At 38.0% G+C, this 17,795-nt stretch overlaps 1 protein-coding gene and 1 long non-coding RNA gene across 3 annotated transcripts in view; one reads left to right on the plus strand and one right to left on the minus strand.

The window, feature by feature from the left end:
- Window positions 1–13,062, plus strand: part of LOC144963447 (uncharacterized) — a 228,361-nt gene extending 215,299 nt beyond the window's left edge. The window contains exon 2 of the long non-coding RNA XR_013643631.1: window positions 12,853–13,062. This is a non-coding gene — a long non-coding RNA (uncharacterized LOC144963447). The remainder of the gene's footprint in view (window positions 1–12,852) is intronic.
- Window positions 13,063–14,631: 1,569 nt separating this feature from the next.
- Window positions 14,632–17,795, minus strand: part of LOC144963446 (thiosulfate transporter TsuA-like) — a 27,687-nt gene continuing 24,523 nt past the window's right edge. For both annotated transcript variants that reach the window (XM_078897529.1, XM_078897530.1), the window contains exon 11: window positions 14,632–17,795. This exon is cut by the window's right edge and continues 604 nt beyond it. The gene's annotated coding sequence lies outside the window, so the exon portion shown is untranslated.

Consider the following 17,795-nt stretch of genomic DNA (forward strand, 5'->3'; position numbering starts at 1 on the left):
ATAACACGAACGGAATAAAGATGTACTATCGAAAAGTACTTTCAGCTTGATCCAACAGACCTAGCTACCTTATCATTGTGTTGTATGGATAGGGAATAAAAACAACAAAACAAAACAAACAAACTCGAACCCACTCCTTTTGTGTGTAAAGCGAGAGCTCTACCAATTGATGTTCCCTTCTAGAGGTTAGGTAGCGCACTTTTATCCTATCGATCAGAAGACTGGTGATAATAATGTAACTGTATTCCAAACTAGTATTTAAACGAGAGAACATCTAAAAAAAAAAATAACAATAATAATTTTAAAAAGCAGTCAGAACGTAGGGTTTTGACTTTTAACGTAAAATAAACCACCAGGTGCAGTTGTAAGAAAGAAAACGAATACCAAGACTGTTTCTCACGATATTTAATCTTCGAGGTTGTTTGAAAACGGGTTTATCTAAATATAAACACGAGAGGGTGATAAAGCCTGTGAACTCTCAAGCAGGGAGGGTAAATGTGTTCCAGATGTGGGTGTGGAAACACGCTCAAAAGCTAATGAGATTTGTAGATATTTGTCATGGAAAGTTTATAATAATTCTCTTTAAAATAAAAAATAGTTCTAAGTCCAGGAGTCAGACCTGGGAATTGAATAAACACTCCTTATACGATAGCGTGGTCCAGCGGCGTGGTCTTTGCTTCGTATCTTAAAGGTTTCAAGTTCGACTACCCGTTACGCTGCGTGGTATTTAACAAGTTACCTTGTTTTACCTCATTTTTACGGCGCTGAGCTGCGGCTGATGCCTTGGTTATGTCAGTCTTCATTTGGACTAGACACTAAAGACACATTTCCCATTGGGAATTAAGAAAGGGATATTCTATATTTAATCAATAACTATAAGTCATTAGACTCAGCTGCTCTGAATGACCTTGACCTATTTTTTTTGCCGCGCTGCTGTGCGGCTGACGCCTGAGCTATTTGCCCTTTGACCTTTGAGGGAATCAATGGACTTTTAATTGATTAAATTAATAAGTCATTAGACTCAGGAGCAAGAAACCAATTTAAAAGAACAACGCGGCTCAGCGTTATAGTCCTTGGACTGTACTGCGTGACCTCAATTTGCGCTGCGGTGCTGCGGCGCGGCTGAACCAGTCGGAACCTAATAACACCGGGATAGGATCCTTTTAGCCATTCAATCAGCTGTATAGCCCTATTATTACGCAATTAACCATTCGATACATAATCGATGGCAAATCGAACACTCAATAAACACACGCGCTCATCTTACTGATCAAAACAAACAATGCGTATTAACAGTTAACAAATAAGAAGAAGAAAAAAAAAACGTCCAAAGTATCAATCAAACGGAATGAGAACTAAACATTGGTATAAGAGATGATGACAACCAATCGGATACTAGATATTTGAACTTGTAGGTTTGAAAGAACCAATCAAATGATTTCAATAAGCTTTAGTATCAGAAAACCAGGTCAAATACAATCTAATAGCCAATAAGATAATTGTATATTTAATCAATAACTATGAGTCATTAGACTCAGGTGTACGAAACGGACTTATTATAAAGCATTTGACCATTCGATATATAATCGAACTCAAAATGGGAATTGAATAAACATTCAATAACAAATAATAACAATGAGTCCTTATAAATACATAATCAAACTAAAATCAATACATAATAGATCTAAAAATATCGATTAGCAGGTAAAAAAAAACGATCACACCAATCCTCCACATCCATCTTTTAAATCCGGTTCTAGTCATTCAGCTCACTATATACTACTGGTTTGAACCTGCGACCTTATTGGTACAACAACTCCGCCTGGCAGGTGAGAGCGTGGCTCTACCGTGTGAGCTATCCACGAACACAAAAATATTCGTTTCAAACCCAAGTCATTTCTAGATCCCTCTCTCACCCACTTCTTGAGACCGCCGATTCGTTCGCACACCACCATCGCGAAGTAATTTTGACCAGCAGTTAAGCTTAATAGCCAATATTCTCAACACAAACATATAACATAGAAACGATTGAGACATTGAGTATGCTCCGGTGTATGGGGTGAATTTTTAATTCAGAAAAGTGAGTGGAGCAGGCACTTTGTTGGTAACAACAAGATATGAAGTGAGTAGAAAAGTGCCAGAAGACAATAGAGAATAACAATTTTTTTCGCGGCGGTGGTGGGGTTTGAACCTGCGACCTTATTGGTACGACAACTCCGCCTGGCAGGTGAGAGCGTGGCTCTACCGTGTGAGCTATCCACGAACACAAAAATAGTCGTTTCAAACCCAAGTCATTTCTAGATCCCTCTCTCACCATAAAGTGCCTGCTCCACTCATTTTTCTGAATTAAAAATTCACCCCATACACCGGAGCATACTCAATGTCTCAATCGTTTCTATGTTATGTGTTTGTGTTGAGAATATTGGCTATTAAGCTTAACTGATGGTCAAAATTACTTCGCGATGGTGGTGTGCGAACGAATCGGCGGTCTCAAGTAGTGGGTGAGAGAGGGATCTAGAAATGACTTGGGTTTGAAACGACTATTTTTGTGTTCGTGGATAGCTCACACGGTAGAGCCACGCTCTCACCTGCCAGGCGGAGTTGTCGTACCAATAAGGTCGCAGGTTCAAACCCCACCACCGCCGCGAAAAAAATTGTTATTCTCTATTGTCTTCTGGCACTTTTCTACTTTTCTACTCACTTCATATCTTGTTCAATGTATTTTCATAGCTGCATGGAAGACGTCAAACCCATACAATCAGTGGTTATCATGTCAGTGTCCGAACATGCCCATTGTATGTGTGTGTGTGTGTGTGTGTGTGATAGAGAGAGATAGAGAGAGAGAGAGAGAGAGAGAGAGAGAGGAGAGAGAGAGAGGGGGGGGGGGGGGGAGATAGAGAGAGGAGTGAGAGAGAGAGAGAGAGTGAGTGAGAGGAGAGAGAGCACGCGAATGAGTTTGTTATGCTTGTAAGGACGAGAGTCTATCTGTTGGTGTATATATATATATATATATATATATATATATATATACGCGCGCGCGTGCGTGTGTGTGTGTGTGTGTGTGTTTGGGAGCAATGCCTTAATAATCCATATTGCATGTTCACCAATTTCCCCCATTCTTCCCTCCTACGTAGAGCAGTAGATTTGATTACTCCAAGGAATTTCCCTAATTACCTCCCCTTGTATGCCAGTCAATCGTTTGTTTCGACTTGGTAGGTTCCGAAATCTTAACATAATTTAACAAGGCCTACAAAGATATTAACATAATATAATGCAGCCGACGTCACTCTATTAGTTAGGGATTTTCCCGGTTCTATAACGTTAAGCCAACGGTAATAATTCCTTGCTATCCTTTAACTTGGACATTAACCATCTCCTTACCAGCGGTTTTGAGGATTTTCCCCAAAAGTTCAAAACTTACTAACACAAAAATATATTTTTTTTCAACTCAAACACAATAGCAGTAAAGTTATTGCGATAGATAATTTCCTGTAGCAAAACATGCTCTACAACACACTGTTCATTTTCTTAAAATTTTATGATGTACAAGAGAAATTTGAATAAGAACAATGTTGGTTGTATCGTAACGAATGTGACAATTTTCCTGTAGTTGGTAAGGAGGGGGTTAATCTATCATAAATTACTTTCCGCCTTATCTAACACTAACAGACGTAATAACCCGACCATTGCTGAATGAACAGAGGAACTTGAATAAAAGAATATCTTTCCTATGGACACAATATTGTCAAGCTAGATGCCTACTTCTCGGATCGTACCCTACGGCCTAATTTAGGTGTGTTGTGAGTCCAAGGCCAAAAATTTACAACACGCCAATAATAATAGTATAAGAATAAGATTCTTGAACTTGAAAACGGTAGGGGCTGCCTGAAGCCGGTGATCGTAAAAGTATATTATGTTGTAACATTTTGATAACCATGCGGCTTTGTAGTCTGGTGGTATAACACACAGACACACACACACTTCAAGACCGATAGCTCATGGGTTCGAGTCCCGCTCTCTCGGCGTACTCCGGCCAATCACAGCTTTGTCTCAATCGAAAATATAAAGTGTGCTACCCCCCTTAAAGGCGTTTATATGACGTCCTGCATGTTCTACATTAATGTTGGGGACCCCTTGTAAAACGCATTTAGCACGGTTTCTGGATATTGCGCTATTTAAATGCTCACGTTTCGGGTTTGATCCATCGCGCGGAATGGCCCGCTTACTTGAAAAATGGGGGCGCATGAACTAGTAATAGTGCAAGATATAAATAAAAAAATAAAATAAAAATAAAATGAATAAAATTCCCTTTATTCATCCCCAAGGGAAAATTTGTCTTTAGGGTCTATTCAGGCGTCAGCCGCAGAGCAGCGCCGCAAAGTGAGCTAGGGCGAAGTGACTTGCTCAAGGCCACACAACGCAGCGGCGAGTGATTGAACTCAGTACCTTTCGGGTAGGAAGCAAAGATCGTACCACTGAGCCACGCTGCCCCTGATATAGCTCTGAGAATGAAGTTTTCTGACCAAAATGAACAACAACAACAACAACAACAACAGTGTTCTGATAAGACCCATCGTTTTAAATTATTTTCCTTTCAAACAACAACAACAACAAACGGGAGCACGGCGAGGTGAAATACAACTCTGACTGACTTTGCGAGTTCACTAAATCACTTCATCTACGATAACCTCCCCTTGTATCCTCATTTAGCTAGTGGGTATAATGATAATAATATAGTCACCTCCCTTGGTGTCCATCTTGATGAATCTCCAAGGAAGATACCAAATCCCTTCTCCGGGATTTATGACGTTGTTTACGAACAATCTACAACAATTGTGACCCATCGTCTCGAAATGGTATCATGTCGGAATGATTAATCCTCTTTTTACTGACCATTTTCCGGATTTTCCCCCCAAAAAAAACGTCATGCCAATCCAACAAATAAATAACCGTGAAATCGAATGCAAGCTTCAATCTAATAAACGAAAACAGATGACGTGTACGTTTCGGCTTTCCCCTTTATCAACAAAACAGGATGAAAAAATGAAACATTACAGACGAATGATTGTTTTGTTTTTAAGGGTTTTACGGCGCTTGCAACACATTAAGGTAATATCAGCGCCAGTAAAAAGGAAGAAAATGGGATAGTAAAAAGTTTTAGAATTACAAGTAAAGCAGCATCAAAGAATAAGGCAAACAAAGGAGAATTGGTTCAAATAGGCAACAGTTGTAGATTCCAAGAGCACACTATCAGTGTACTTAGTTTGTGATCACCTAAAAGTCTCATCCAGACAAGAGCACAGGTCCCCACTAAGAGGAATACACTCAAATGTAGACAGCAATTTTAAAACAGACAAGATACAGAGGGATAAAAAACAAAGCAAGTATCTCCCTGCCCACTATGGGGGGTCAGGAACCCCACCTTGCCTGCCGACTAAGGGAGGTCAAGGAACCCCACCTAGCCTGCCCACTATGGGAGGTCAAGGAACCCCACCCAGCCTGCCCACTATGGGAGGTCAAGGAACCCCACCACGCCTGTCCAATATGGGAGGTCAGGAACCCCACCAAGCCTGTCCACTATGGGAGGTCAAGGAACCCCACCTAGCCTGCCCACTATGGGAGGTCAAGGAACCCCACCCAGCCTGCCCACTATGGGAGGTCAAGGAACCCCACCAAGCCTGTCCACTATGGGAGATCGGGGAAAACCCCCCCCCCCCCCCCCCCCCAGAATTTCGATTATTTTTTAAAATTGCATTTACTGTTTTTGTTTTTAAGGGTTTTACGGCGCTTGCAACACATTAAGGTTATATCAGCGCCAGTAAAAAGGAAGAAAATAGGATAGTTAAAAGTTCTAGAATTACAATTAAAGCACCCAAGAAAAGGGAAGACAAAGAGGAATGATACAAATAGGGAATTGGTGTAGATTCCAAGGGCATGCCATCGATGTACTTAGTATGAGATCACATTGCCTTACAGTCTCATCAAGAAACGAGCACAGGTCCCTACTAAAAGGAATACACTCAAATGCTTACATTATAAATTAAAAACAAAAAATCTAACAATAATACACAACAGAGAGATGATTTACAAGGGAAAAAATATCATCTCCCAAAACTATAACTATACATTCGACTGTTTCCCTCTCAGCCAGTGTATCCGGCTAGATCCAGGACAAAACCACGTAATCTCATTCCAAGACAAAGATAGAAAGCAAGTTGGACAACAGATATAGGGGGATAGAAGACACAGTAAGTACCTCCCTGCCCACTATGGGAGGCCAGGAACCCCACCTTTAATGTGAGAATGATTAAAACAACAGTTCTAGAGCCAGAACAAAACCAAATAATCTCATCCTCATTCCAAGACAAGGATAGACATTTGTTTGTTTTTGCTTTTTAGGGTTTTAAGGCGCTTGCAACACATTCAGGTAATATCAGCGCCAGTAAAAAAGGAAGAAAATGGGAAAGTAAAAAGTTCTATAATTACAATTAAGGCACCCAAGCCAAGAAAAGGTAAGACAAAGGGGAATTGGTTCAAATAGGGAACAGATGTAGATTCCAAGAACATATCATCAAAGTACTTAGTTTGAGATCACCTACATGTCTCATCCTGACACAAGCACAGGCCCCTACTAAGAGGAATACACTCAAATGTTTACAAAACATAAATAATATGTAAACAAAATATAATAGTCATACCCAAGATGATTTAGAAAGAAAAAAATATCATCTCCCAAAACTATATCTATACATTTGACTGTTTCCCTCTCAGCAAAGGCATCCGACCAGGGCCTGGACAAAACCAAATAATCTCATTCCAAGACAAAGACAGAAAGTGTAATAAAGTATCATCGATACCGATATCGATACAATGTTTGGGTATCTGATATTACTATTACGATTAGCGCCCATTGTTATCCTTTTGTGTTATTGTTAAGAAAGAGTTCCTGTTTACTTGCAGTTGGTGACTTCCGTTTTAATAAAGAGCTTATGGCTATCTGTGCTCAAACAATATGTTGATTGTCAATCTATTATAAATGGCGACGAGATAAAGTCATCTAGAGCCGAAGTGCTACGTATTAATTCTTAAAAGAGCCAGATAAGTAATTATTCAAATATTTTTATTGATTACGTAAATTAAACCAAAATAATGGCTACCATTGGGACCATCTCAGAATTTGTGGAAGGGACATCCATTGTGGACTACTTGGAACATCTTAAGTTCTATTTCATGGCAAATGACATAGAATCAGATAAAAAGCAAGCTGCTGTGCTACTAACAGTAGTAGGCCCCAAACAATTTAGAATATTGAAAGATCTGTGCCAACCAAACTCGCCTGCAGATAAATCATTTGAAGAACTTTGCATGCTGCTAAAGAACTTCCACTCCCCACCTCCACCTAATCCTAAATTCCTGCAGCGAGCTAAGTTTGAAGGAAGAAATCGTCAGCCGAACGAATCAATCCAACAGTATTGTGCTGCCCTGCGGAGCATTGCGGAGCACTGCCAGTTTCGAGAAACTCTAAATGAACGTCTTTGCGAAAAGTTTGTGACCGGTATTAACGATGCTCAGATTCAACGAAAACTTCTTGTTGAGCATGATCTTACTATCGACAAAGCCATGGACATTGCCCTCTCTATTCATCAAACAAGAGATAGTGCACATCAACTTCAGAAGGGTGAAACTGTCCATTTTTCTACGTCCAGAAATTCTTATCAGCAACCTTCAAGATCGTTCAGTACCATGAGCAAATCACATGCTTCATCAGCGACTTCTAAATCGTGTCATCGGTGCGGCGGCCCTCATACCCAATTCCAGTGTAAATTCAAATCATACAACCTGCCATAAATGTCAAAAAGTGGGTCACATTGCAAAAATGTGCAGATCGCAAATACAATCGACAAAAAAACCAGCGCCTACAGCAAAATAGCGCCATCAAAATCACCTGTTGAATGAAGATAATTTGACCACCCAGCATGAAGAAAGCCCCCCAGAGCATAATTTTGAACTTTTTATTGTGAATTCCCCAAACAAAAGGCCCCCTATTTCGGTTCCCCTCCTCATTAACAATAAAAACATTGTGTTCCACCTTGATACTGGTGCGTCATGTAGTGTAATGACCAAGAATGACTTTGAAAATCTAGTTAACTCTAAACTTGATAAGTCATCGAAATCACTAACCACCTACACAGGCCAAGATGTCAAAATTGTTGGAGAAACAATTGTTAATGTGCAGTATGATAAGCAAACTGCGAACCTGCCACTCCTTATAGTTGAGGGTAACGGTCCTCCCTTAATGGGAAGGGACTGGCTTCATCATTTTAAGCTCAATTGGTCATCTTTATTCTCAATTGAGAACCAACAAACTCTTGACGAGGTGTTAGATCGAAACAACAACGTTTTTCAAGGCACTGGATTATTGAATGATCGTGAAGTCAAAATCTATTTAAAAGATAATGCAACTCCAAAATTCATCAAATGTAGACAACAACCATTTGCCATGCGGCAAAAGATAGAAAACGAGCTCGAACGCTTACAACACGAGAACATTATAAAAAAGGTTTCAACGTCGGAATGGGCAACGCCCATTGTTCCAGTCTTAAAGAAAGACAATACTGTCAGAATCTGTGGTGACTACAAGGTCACAATAAATAAAGCCATTCACGAAAACAATCACCCAATACCAAGAATCGAAGACCTCGCTATAAAATTATCACATGGTGACAAATTCACTGAGCTAGATTTTACACATGCCTATACGCAACTCAATCTAGATCCAAGTTCTCGACAACTCACTACAATCAATACCCACAAAGGACTCTTCCAATATGAACGACTCTGTTTCGGTATTTCTGCCAGTCCAGGAATCTTCCAATCTGTCATGGAAACCCTGTTTCAAGACATACCAGGCGTGTGTGTCTACTTCGACAATGTCTACATTACTGGTCAAAATGACCAAGAGCATCTCGCTACCTTGGATAAAGTTCTACGACTCATCAACGAGAAAGGATTACGTATTCGACGAGAAAAATGTCAATTTCTGAAGCCAGAAATCAACTTCTTAGGATATCGCCTATCATCGCATGGTTTACGTCCTCAGCCTGAAAAGGTACGAGCAATATACGAAGCACCCCATCCTAACAACGTTCAGCAACTGCAGGCATTTCTAGGATTCGTGAATTACTATTCAAAATTCATGAAACATTTGTCTCATACCCTCGCTCCCCTCTACATGCTTCTTCGTAAAAATGCCAAATGGCATTGGAGCAGTCAACAGGAAGATTCTTTTCAAAAAGTGAAATTAATGTTATCATCTGATCAAATCCTATGTCATTTTGATCCTACAAAAAAGCTTATTCTTACGTGTGATGCTTCCTCCCACAGGGTTGGAGCAATATTAGCTCATTTAGATAGTGAAAATAATGAAAGGCCAATTGCTTATGCTAGTCGTTCACTCAATCAGGCTGAAGCTAAATATTCACAATTGGATAGGGAGGCACTATCGGTGTTATTTGGTGTCAAGAAGTTCCATAAGTTTATTTTTGGTAATCGTGTAGTTATTCGTACGGATCATAAGCCACTTTTGGGATTACTAGGAGAAGCCAAACCTTTGCCTGAACATGCATCAGCTCGCCTTCAAAGATGGGCGATCACACTTGCCACCTATGATTATAAGCTGGAGTATATACCTGGTCCAAAGAATTGTGCCGATGGCCTTTCTCGACTACCACTTGCTGACAAGACTGAACTTTTTGTACCTGAAGACATTGATATGTTGTTCAACGTGATTGACAATTCCCCTATTAGTTATCATGATATTGCCAATGCTATTGTGAATGATACTGTTTTGAATACTGTCTATCAATATTGTAGGGATGGATGGCCAGAAACTGTAACTAATGAACAGTTAAAGCCTTACAAATTGAGGGAAAATGAATTGAGTCTAGAGCATAATTGTATTTTGTGGGGTACAAGAGTAATCATTCCCCTTGCTTTGCGAAATCAGGTGTTAATCATGTTACACGACACTCATCTTGGTGCGTCTAAAATGAACGCGTTAGCTCGCTCATGGTTCTGGTGGCCACATCTGGATTCGAACATTGAAACCTTTGTCAAAGAGTGTTATGACTGTCAAAAGAATGCTCGTAATCCAGCCAAAGCATCCTTGTATAATTGGGATTGGCCAAATGAACCCTGGTCTAGATTACACATTGACTTTGCAGGTCCTTTTCTTAACAAAATGTTTCTAATCTTAGTGGATGCCCACTCTAAGTGGCTCGAAGTAAAGCTTATGAGCACTATCACAGCTCGTGACACTATTGCAGAGCTACGAGAAATCTTTTCAACACATGGTTTGCCGAATACCTTGGTCTCGGACAATGGTCCTACCTTCACTAGTTATGAATTCCAAATGTTTTGTAATGCTAATGGTATCAAACATATAACTTGCTCTCCATATCACCCGCTAGTAATGGATTAGCTGAACGTGCTGTGGGTACATTCAAAACAGCAATGGTCAAAATGAGTGCAAAAGGTGCTACCACTGTAAGAGAGAAAGTTAGCAGATTCCTAACTAAATATCGAACCACACCTCATGTCACCACAGGAGTGACACCATCTGAGTTACTAATGGGTAGAAAACTAAAGACACACCTGGACCTCCTGCACCCATCAGTTCAGCAGTCAGTTATGCAAAAACAAAATGCCCAAAAGTATTATCATGATGAAACTTCTCGCGATAGGGAGATAGATGTTGATGATACAGTATTTGTTAGAAATTACTCTAGTAAAGAGAATTGGGTACCTGGTACAATTATCAAAGCAACAGGTCCTGTTTCATTTCGAGTCCAAACAGATAATGGTGTCATTGAGAGAAGACACCAAGATCAAATTAGAGTTGTACCATCTGACATAAACCCACACAATGAGTTTCAGTGTACTGACAGTCCACCGAGAGATCAGCGCTTCACATCAGGCAAGCCACCTGCACAATCAGTTGGTTCAACCACTGAAGGCACTGGTGATCCTCTTAATGTTGGACCTACTTGCGCGCCAACTAATGCTAACACTAACAGCCAAACTAGGAACTCAGAGCAATTGGGAAGCTCATTCAATCAAGGTCAAATTGTGCCTCGAAGGTCACAGAGAATAATTATTCCACCAAAGAGGTTGGATTTGTAAATAATTATTAATCTATAATTTGCCATAATTGACGGTTCCTTATTTCTCTTATTATTTTAATGTCATTATGCCTTACTAAGGGTGAAGGGATGTAATAAAGTATCATCGATACCGATATCGATACAATGTTTGGGTATCTGATATTACTATTACGATTAGCGCCCATTGTTATCCTTTTGTGTTATTGTTAAGAAAGAGTTCCTGTTTACTTGCAGTTGGTGACTTCCGTTTTAATAAAGAGCTTATGGCTATCTGTGCTCAAACTATATGTTGATTGTCAATCTATTATAGAAAGCAAGTTGGAAAACAGATATATAGGGGGATAGAAGACACAGTAAGAACTCCCCTGTCCACTATGGGAGGTCACGAACCCCACCCAGGAGAAAAACTAAGACAAAGGGTGAATGGTTCAAATACGGAATGGATGAAAATTCCAAGAGCCAACCATCAGTGTACTCAGTTTGAGATCACCTTAGGTCTCATCCACACACAAGCACAGGTCCCCACTAAAAGCAACACACTAAAATGTTCACAATTCCTGATATATATTCAAAACAAAAAAAATATAATAGTACATAACAAAGAGATGATTACAGGGAAAACATAAAATCTCACAAAACTAACAGTATACATTTGACTGTTTCCCTCTCAGTCAAGGACTCCAGTAACGACCAGATCAAAACCAAGTATAATCCCATTCCCAAACAAAGACAGAAATCAACTCAGAAAACAGATATAGGGGGATAGAAGACCTCCCTATAAGTGACCTCCCTGCCCACTATGGGAGGTTAGGCACCCCACCCAGAACAACAAGCTAAAAATTAATTCCTAAACAATTGAAAAAAAAAAAAAAAACCAATAAATGCTTTTAATCCCCCCCCCCCCCCCCCCCCCCCCCCACTCCCAAAAAAAACAAAAATAAAAAAACATAAACGAAAGAACAAAAATAAATAACATTATAAAAAATAGAAAACACAATTTTTGAGAAGGAACAAAAAGGACACAATATACAACTGCTATATGTGTGTAGACTTAACAAGTTATTTTACTTATAAAGACTGTCCGCGTAGTCTGTGTATTGGATCTATTACGGACGGTGGTTTATTGTCCAAATCATCAACAAATAAAATAATCATTTAAAAAAAAATATATAAATTAAATAAACAAAAATAATAAATGCATCAATACTGTCTATGCCAACTTCACCGTTGTTTGTTTGTTTGTTTTTAACAAGAGATGAAGTGAGTAGTTGTTTGATTTTAAGGGATTTACGGCGCTTGCAACACATTTAGGTCATATCAGCGCCAGTAAAAAGGAAGAAAATTGGATAGTGAAAAGATTCTAGATTTACAATTAAAAGGATTTGAGGAAAAAGTAAGACAGAGGGGAATGGTTCAAATAGGGAACATATGTAGATTCCAAGAGCAAACTATCAATGTAGTTAGTTTAAGATCCCCTAAATGTCTCGCGCAGACACCAGCACAAGATCCCACTAAGAGGAATACACTCAAATGCTTACATTATACATTCACAATAACATATATAACAATACATAACAGAGAGATGATTTACAAGGAAAAAAATATCATCTCCCAAAACAATAACTATGCATTTGACAGGGTCAGGACAAAACTCAAGTAATCTCATTCCAAGACAAAGACAGAAAGCAAGTTTTTTTTGTTTGTTTATTGCTTTAGGTCTCTTCCAACACAAATGAGGTTATATGAGAGACCGCTGAAACAAAAAAACAAGCAATCTAACAAAAATAGTACAAATGTAAATCAAAATCATAACCTAAAGATATAAGCTAAACTATAAATAACTAAGAACAAACAGGCAGAAGATTTACAGAAAAAAAAATATCCCCTGTCAAAAATACAATCACAAACCAAAGAAGCAGGATAGGCAGTAAAGAGAAGAAGAAACGACATCACTATCGGATCGTACACCCATGCGAACATCATAGGTATATGATTCAAGGGTGATGCTCCCATCCAACCACCCGCAGAAAGCAAGTTTGAAAACAGATATAGGTGGATAGAAGACACAGATAGTACCTCCCTGCCCACTATGGGAGGTCAGGAACCCCACCCAGAACTTCATCATTGTGAAATTCTAAATATAAACAAAATCTATATAAAAAAGCCAAGAAAAACATCACAACCATGTGGCATATCAAATATGAAGCTTTGTTTTGTTTTTAAAGGCTATACAGTGCTTTCGACATGCTTAAGTAATTTCAGCCCCAGTAAAAAATGAATAAAATGGAATAGTTAAAAAGAAATTCAAGATTGACAATTAATGTTTATTTTGTTTTGTTTTTAAGGGTTTTACGGCGCTTGCAACCATTAAAGTCATATCAGCGCCAGTAAAAAGGAAGAAAATGGGATAGTAAAAAGTTCTAGAATTACAATTAAAGCACCCAAGAAAAAGTAAGACAAAGGGGAACTAGGAACAAATAGGGATCAGATGTAGATTCCAAGAGCATACCACCAATGTACTTAGTTTGAGATCACCTATAAGTCTCATCTGGACACAAGCACAAAATCCAACAAAGAGGAACACACTCAAATGCTTATACTATACATTAAAAATGACAAATATAATAATACATAAGAGAGATGATTTACAAAAAAATATCATCTCCCAAAACAATAACTATGCATTTGACTGTTTCCCTCCCAGCCAGGACTCCAACCAGGGCCAGGACAAAATCAAGTAACCTCATTCCAAGACAAGGACAGAAAGCATGTTGGAAAACAGATATAAGGGGATAGAAGACACAGTATGTACCTCCCTGCCCACTATGGGATTGACAATTAAAAGGACACGAGAAAAAGACAAAGGGAGGTGGTTTAAATAGGGAACAGATCTATAATCCAAAAGTACACTATCAGTATACTTAGTTTGAAAACACCTAAAAGTCTCAACAAGGATCCCACGAAGAGGAATACACTCAAATGTATCCAAATGATATGTTCAAAATAAAATATATAACAGCACTTAACAGAGAGACGCTTTACAAGTCAAAAAAAATTTAATCTCCTAAAACTAATACTATACATGGCTGTTTCCCTCTCAGCCAAGGACTTCGGCTAGGACAAACCAAGTAATCTCATTCCTAGTCAAAGATAGACATCAACTCAGAAAACAGAAATCAGTGATGCCAACAGAAAAAAATGAAAAAGGAGGAAAATAATTGACGTCTCATTATGCCCCCAAAAGGCGGGCTCAGGCTGCCGAAGGAAGCCTCCTACTAGGAATTTGAGAGCATTTATTATCCATTTAAAGATCAGGTGAAGGAGTCATAAAACACATAAAACTTCTTTTTTTTTAAATCTAATGTATATATTGCAGTTATATTTTTTGTGATATCACCATCATATTGCAAAGATTACAAGGATCATATTGTGTTTTGTTGTTTCAACGATTCGCTACATTATAATTTCGTTTTTTGTTGTTGTTTTTTTAAAATTTATTTTTGTTTTTTGTTGTTTTTTTTTTGCGAACGGAGGAAAAATGGGAGGAACCTCCAAAAAGGAGGAATTCCTCGGATCCGCGGAAGATTGGCATCACTGAGATATAGGGGAATAGAAGACAGCTAGTGACCTCCCGACCACAATGGGAGTTCAGAAAAGCTCGCCCAGATATAAAGCTTTTACACAAGTTCAATTTTGCAACATTCGACATGAAAATTCTTTTTCAATTTCCATTTATTGCACACCATGAGAAATGCATATAACCATGTCAGATTAGTTGAATTTTTTAAAATGTTAATTTGTGACCCATCATCGTCTCAAAACAGGATTATGTCGGGATGGACCAGATGCTCAAAATTCAAATTATAGTTAAATAAACTGGTCAAAAATATGAAACCTTGGAATCTACCACAGTAAAATATGATATTCCTTCTCCTCTTTAAAACATATAAACTCAACTTAAGCATGATATTTCTGGCTCCAAATTCCATTTTCAGCATCTTAATCGTCCTGACTCAATACCGTTCTTAGATGAGAGGTCACATTTTTACTCTCTGGGGTCGGGAGTGCAGCATGAATAAAAATCAAATAATTTGTTGAATACCAATTTCCAGTCATGTCAAACAAGAGAGTTAAATGAAACTGTTATAAAAAGAAATTTATAAATAGTGATCTGAATTGATGCAATTATTTTGAAGAATTATTAAAATGATGATGACGGTGCTATATGCAATTTCCATCATCTTTTCAAAATTAAATATTTAAAGATTATTCAGAATGTTTTTTTCAGGAATAGTTTCTTTAAATTTTTGCTGTAACAGTGAACTACAAAGTCAGTTAAGCATTAACGTCTAAAGTGGAGACACTGCAAGGATAAGAAACAATTTGATAGTCAAAAACCTCACACTCCCAGAATCATTTCAATGTGAATTACGTACAGTGGAAACCATTTACAACCATTTAGTTTTCAAATCCCCGTTTTTTTTACCTCTCTTTGTCTCTATTAAAAATGATCGGTTATAGCATGAACCAAATCGGCTATAACAGGGACAATGCCTTTTCACACAGGAACAATCAAGCAGGAAAACTGCCATATTTTAGGCCCTGTCGCACGGTGAGGAACATAGATAACACAGGACTCGATACGACAACAGGGGGAATACGTCATCAAAAGTGGCTAGTGAGATCGGATAACTTGGATGTATATATTCATTGTTTTAAGAAATATTCTATAATTACAATTAAAGAACGCAAGAAAGAGTAAGACAAAGTGAATTGGTTCAAATAGGGAACAAATTAAGGTAGATTCCATGAGCACACCTATCAATGTGATTCAGCTCCAGGGTCTCCGTTAATAAAGGAAACAATAAACAATGAAAAGTAAATAATAATATTATGTTCATTTTTAACAATTTTTCTCTGACTAAGGAGGGATAGTACCTTTGGGTGTGGGGCACATGCCTGAAGCCAGCTGGTTCCCACTTGTCTTTTATTTCATAGATCAATAATAAAGTTTGAAATAAATTTTTAAAAAGGTAAAAAAAAAAAGTTATATCTAGGTCTATACATGTATTATAATTTACATTGCATTACAATCCCCGTCGCATGCAGTTTTTTGGCAAGGGAGGTAATCGATGTATTAGATCACTTGATAAAGTCAATAATGTGCTTATTTCCCTTGTATTTCTGATGTAACAGGGATCGGCTATAACAGGACTTTTGCTCTGGTCCCACCATCCCTGTTATATCAGGTTTCCACTGTATAGATAAACTAATGTGTACAATGCTTTCGTGTTGAGATTAAATTTAACTTCCACGGACTGTAATCACAAAATAACTTTTGATCTTTGGGCAACCCTTAACCACATATGAAAAACCCAATGACCCTTTGACACAGCCTAAAGCAAGCAACACAAACAACATTTGGTTCACTCAAGTTAATATCATCAGTTAAAATAAACAACAATCAAATATTTGTGACCTACAGTCTCTAAGTGGTATCAATATTGGAATGGACAAGATTGTAAAAATAATAATATTAATGTTAAAATAATCCGATTTGGATTTATTTCAAAAAAAAAAAAATTCAATAACAAAACTTAAATTCCTCTATAGAGGCATTTCTTTTTCCTTCAATCTTAATAAAATTGAATTTTAAACATCAAGAACTTCTCGACACAATACTGCTTTGAGATGAATGGTCACATTATCTATTCGATGGAATGTTCAGCAACTCTTGATTAGGGGAGATAACAAGTGTAAAAGTTTTTAAATAATTAGGAATATTTACGGATTACTTCCCTTGGCAAACACATAAAAAGATGATATTATTATCAACCGCTCAACAATAACAAGGGTGTTTTTTGTTTTCTCTCATAAACTTATGCTGATATTCATCTGATTCTATTTGGAAATTTGACATTTCTCATCAAGACAGCAGTATTAGTATTAGCAAGTAACTCTAGGCCCACTTGAGTGAGTCAGTGATAATTTCCTGAACTTTCTGCCTTAGAGTAGTGGTTTGCGAAGGAAAAAAAAATCTTATGGCAAGTTCAAAATTTTGATAAACCCAGTAATTTCTGTAAAAGTGACATCCCTGCAAAGACATCTCATCATTGCCTGTAACTGTGCTTAAGGTGATATCGGTGTAAGAGACGATGCCTGGTAATATTGAATTTGTTTAATGGATAAATTGCTGGAAAAGTGAACATGTCTTGGGAGTCTACAAACGATTTATGACAAAGTTGATGATAATGGTTAAAAAAAGAATAAAAATGGAAATTTTATATAGCGCAATATACACTAAAAGTGTTCAAAGTGCTTTACAGGGGGTCCCTGGCCAACAGCAATACTTAACATTTGAGACAGGACATGAAGCCTGTTAGGCAATATTACAGTTTTTTTTTCGGACAGAGACAATGCAGTTACGGCCAGGTACTCATTTTACACCTGAGTACGGTGAGAGAAAGTGAGTAAAGAGCCTTTTCCAAGGACTCAACTATGCGCTGAGCGAGGCTCGAACCCAGGAAACGAGTGTCATACTACAAGACCACATAGCCGCAATGATAATAGTAACAATGACCACAAAATAGTTGTAACAGTTGATTCTTAGTAAGGGTTAGTAAAATTATTTTT

This window comes from Berghia stephanieae, chromosome 1 (assembly GCF_034508935.2).
Source record: "Berghia stephanieae isolate SIO BIC M18660-M18661 chromosome 1, UCSD_Bste_1.3, whole genome shotgun sequence".
Classification (NCBI taxonomy): domain Eukaryota; kingdom Metazoa; phylum Mollusca; class Gastropoda; order Nudibranchia; family Aeolidiidae; genus Berghia; species Berghia stephanieae.